This window comes from Anoplopoma fimbria, unplaced genomic scaffold (assembly GCF_027596085.1).
Source record: "Anoplopoma fimbria isolate UVic2021 breed Golden Eagle Sablefish unplaced genomic scaffold, Afim_UVic_2022 Un_contig_9770_pilon_pilon, whole genome shotgun sequence".
NCBI lineage: Eukaryota > Metazoa > Chordata > Actinopteri > Perciformes > Anoplopomatidae > Anoplopoma > Anoplopoma fimbria.
The window spans coordinates 17,501-22,500 of NW_026554156.1; positions in this window are offsets into that span (position 1 = coordinate 17,501).

A 5,000-nucleotide genomic window follows, 5' to 3' on the forward strand; every position below is an offset into this window, starting at 1 on the left:
ACACTCGGCTCCCCTCCACACTCCTCAAACACTGCACACCTCCAACACCCCACCCCACCCCCACTCCAACAACCGACAGCACACAGCCCCCATCCCCCAACTTGTCCCTCTCTATCAACCAGGTGAGAAAAGAACTGAGGAGAATAAAGGTGAGAAAAGCCACGGGTCCGGACGGCATCAGCTCAAGGCTCCTCAGATCCTGTGCAGACCAGCTGTGCAGGATAGTGGAGCACATCTTCAACTTGAGCTTGAGGCTGGGGAGGGTACCACAGCTATGGAAGACGTCCTGCGTGGTACCAGTCCCAAAGACCCCGGGGCCAAGGACTTCAGCAGCTTCAGGCCGGTGGCTCTAACATCCCACCTGATGAAGACCCTGGAGCGGCTGGTCCTTGTGCACCTCCGCCCCTGGTGACCTCATCCTTGGACCCTCTTCAGTTCGCCTATCAACCTGGCATCGGGGTGGATGACGCTGTCATCTACCTGCTACAAAGATGCCTTTCTCACCTGGAAAAGGCTGGAAGCACTGTGAGAGTCATGTTCTTCGACTTCTCCAGTGCCTTCAACACCATCCAGCCTTTGCTTCTGAGGGACAAGCTGGAGCAGACCGGGTGGACCACCACCTCACTGCGTGGATACTGGACTACCTCACCAACCGTCCAACGGTATGTGAGGATAAGGGAGTGTGAGTCAGATCGGGCTTTTTCAACTCCGTGGTGGCATCAGCCATCTTTTATGGAGTGGTCTGCTGGAGCAGCAGCATCTCAGCAGCAGACAAGAAGAGACTGAACAAGCTTGTGAGGAAGGCCAGCAGTGTGCTGGGGTGTCCATTGGATACGGTGGAGGTGGTGGGAGACAGGAGGGTGATGGCCAAGCTGTCATCCCTGATGAACAATACCTCCCACCCCATGCAGGACACCCTGGCAGCTCTGTGCAGCTCCTTCAGCCACCGGCTGCTTCACCCCCGGTGGTGAAGGAGAGGTACCGCAGGTCCTTCCTTCCTGCTGCTGTCAGGCTGCACAACCAGCTCTGCTCCCAGCAGACCACATGACAATAATAACACTGTGCAATAATGGTTAATATAGTTTTTTTCTCTGTCTGTAAATATTATATTTCAGTTATTGTGTTTTTATTGCTTATTTATAATACTTGTTTTTCATTTTTATTTTTATCTTGTCTTTCTTTACTATGTCTCTTGTGTGCACTTTAACTCTATGCTGCTGTAAGCCTGCAAATTTCCCGCTGCGGGACTAATAAAGGATTATCTTATCTCTTATCTTATCTTATCTTATTCAAACATGCTCTCTGTTGAGAAAGTTACTACTGCTGACATGTTTCTATATTTTTCATTATTAGCTAATGTGACCACTCAGACTGTGACCCCTCAGTGCAGCAGCATGACCCATCATGTTGGTATGTACAGCTATCATTCTCCTATAATCATTACTATCATAATGTGTAGAGCTTGTTTTGATTGATGTATAATGTAGAAATAATAAAGCTTCCAGACAAAGTAAAGATGTCAAACTTTTTTTTATTGTAAAAACAAATGAAATGAATACAAAGAAGGTGGAGGTGATCCTGGCCTCGTTCTACTTCAGCCGCGTCAGGACGTCATAGCTGTACACCGTCAGCAGCAGATGGGGGATCTCGGGTGGAGTTGTAAACTGCCCCGCCACTGAGCACAAGGCCAGGAACCGCTCGTAATGGAATGAGGCAGCAGCTGTGAGACAACAACAGAAACATAGAGGACACTTTGATACCCGAGGACAGCACGTTATGAGCGAGGGCAGCGGGGACACCTCCAGTGTTTGACAGACAGCCTTACCTCAGCACTGCTGGCAGGAGGAGGGGGAGGAGGAGGAAGGCTGGACCGGGCACCTCCTCCTGTTCCTCCACGGAGACGACCCGACAGGCTGCAGGCGGCGGTGAGGGAGCTGGTGACTCTGCAGGCTGAACCCTGACGAGGGCTGCTGTGTTGCTCCGTGTTGTCTTGGTCCTGTGTGGCTTCCAGCAGCTCCTCGTCTGTGGGCTCGTCCAGCACAGCAGAGACACCAGCTCCCTGAGGAGGAGGTGAGGAGGAGGAGGAGGTGGTGGCAGGAGCAAGAGAGGGGCCTGTACATCTGATTAGACATGCTGAGTGAGTGATGCAGGCAGCAGAGTGAGGTGAAATGTTAGATACAGATGCACCGATTAGTGATGTTCTGACAGCTGATTGGAGGGCAGGTGGGTTAGTGATGTGAGATGAGCACCAAGCAGACATCAGACAGCTCTTCATTCAACCCAAACTCACCAGTGGTCTCCTCTCCTCCTCTGATTAAAGAAAAATGAAATCATGTCTTTCTGTTATTAACAGATTGTTACCTGAATATAACTTTATCCTTTACTCACACATTCAACTACGGCCTCGAGCAGCTCTTCATCTGAAGCTCCTCTGAAGATCTGGAGGGGGCCGGAGCTGGTCTGAAGGGGCTGAACTGGGAGGCTGTTATCACACGACGAGAGAGAAGAAACACAGAAAATAAACAGTGAACACGGGATTTTAAGTAAGTTGAACCTACTTGTACTGAAGGACTCCACCTTGTTGGCCGTCAGTGGGGACTGAGACCCCGTCCTCTCTCGCTCCTTCTGCTGGGAGGAGACCAGGTTGACGCAGTAGCCCACGTCGTTCTCCAGGAGCCAGTGGAAGGTCTTGCCCTGGTATCAGCCGAACTGGATCTTCCACCGGCTCAGGACGAGGGTGGCGTTGGAGGTGTCGCCACCCTCGGAACTGACGTGGGCCCAGGCCTCTGCGTCCACCTCCTCCGGCTCCTCTTGGCCCTGTAGAGAGCCTGGCCCCTGGCTGCCTGCTGAGGGCCGAGGGCCTCTGGAGAGGCCTTGAGCAGGAGGGTCCCGTTAGGGGCTCTCCTGAATGTAGGGTGTTCCATCTAAACATGAAGATGAACGTCAGCAGAATACTGCAGTAAATACCTTATGATCATAAGAGAGGATAATAAATGATGTGTGACCCTTACATTCATAGTTTATAAGGTTATGATCTATAATACCACAGAGAGGAGAACACAGTTACATGACAGTATGTTCTCTAAATGTACTTTCTCTCATGAAAACCAGATCAATGAAATATATTAGTCTAGTATTTATTATTTACTTCACTTACTCTCTGCAGGTTACACTACAGCTCTACTGGACTGTTGACATATATGTATATACATGAAACAGCTCATTTCACTATCTCTACATTAATAACAGTGACAGTATATATATATATATATATATATATATACTGTATATATGTGTATATATATATGTATATATATATATACATATATATATATACATATATACAGTATATATATATATATATATATATATATATATACTGTATATATGTGTATATATATATGTATATATATACAGTATAAACACACAGACAGGTGCGTTAGTGGACAGACAGCTGAACTAAACGGGTAACATCAGCTGTTTAACACAAAGCAGAGATGAACACAGTGACGTCATAACTTCAGATATTAAATTATAGTTTTTACAGAGTAACAACTCTAAAGCTCCGGCTGTATTGTTGTACTTACGACGTCATAAGTGTCAGTCCGAGTTCACACTGAGCTCCTAGCGAGGATCCAACATGGCGGCTCCAGATTTAGAAATTGAGACAATCCGGGCATCTGATTGGACGGCAGAAGCAGTGATAGCCTGATTGGCTCAGACATTGAGACAGAAATTGGCACAATTGGCACATTGGCACAGAGAAGAATGAGCTCCCGAGGCTACCGTTCATTCTTCTCTGTGGGAGGAGGAGGAGGAGGAGGAGGAGGGGGGGCATCTAGAGCACAAGGTCGCCGGTTCGATCCCCACTGACGGCGAAGAAGAGGAAGGTTGTTACAATGTGACAAAACAGTGGAGATCTAGAGCATCTAGAGCATCTAGAGGGTAATAGTGATTAAATATAAGATAACCATAAGATATCTCCCCCACAGAAGAAGGATCCACAGCCTCTCCACTGCTCCGTGCTGGTCTTCTGTGTTGTTCCAGTCTCAGGTTCCAGTGCTGTAGTGTGACAATCTACAGCAGAGAACACATGTCCTCCAACATGTACAGCAGAGAACACATGTCCTCCAACATCTACAGCAGAGAACACATGTCCTCCAACATCTACAGCAGAGAACACATGTCCTCCAACATGTACAGCAGAGAACACATGTCCTCCAACATGTACAGCAGAGAACACATGTCCTCCAACATGTACAGCAGAGAACACATGTCCTCCAACATCTACAGCAGAGAACACATGTCCTCCAACATCTACAGCAGAGAACACATGTCCTCCAACATGTACAGCAGAGAACACATGTCCTCCAACATCTACAGCAGAGAACACATGTCCTCCAACATCTACAGCAGAGAACACATGTCCTCCAACATGTACAGCAGAGAACACATGTCCTCCAACATGTACAGCAGAGAACACATGTCCTCCAACATGTACAGCAGAGAACACATGTCCTCCAACATGTACAGCAGAGAACACATGTCCTCCAACATCTACAGCAGAGAACACATGTCCTCCAACATCTACAGCAGAGAACACATGTCCTCCAACATCTACAGCAGAGAACACATGTCCTCCAACATGTACAGCAGAGAACACATGTCCTCAGAGCTGTGCTCTCTGCCAGCCTCCAACATCTGAACCACACACATCAAGAACATTCTTGGAATAAACAAACCAGATGACTGATTTCTCTGGAGGAAAAACAAACATGATTAGAGAAACTAAATGAAAAGGCAGACATCTGCTTCTGGGAGAGGATCCATCTGTCAATAAATATAAATATATACAGTCTGTCAATAAATATAAATATAAATATAAATATAAATATGTACAGTCTGTCAATAAATATAAATATGTACAGTCTGTCAATAAATATGAATAAATATAAATATATACAGTCTGTCAATAAATATAAATATGTACAGTCTGTCAA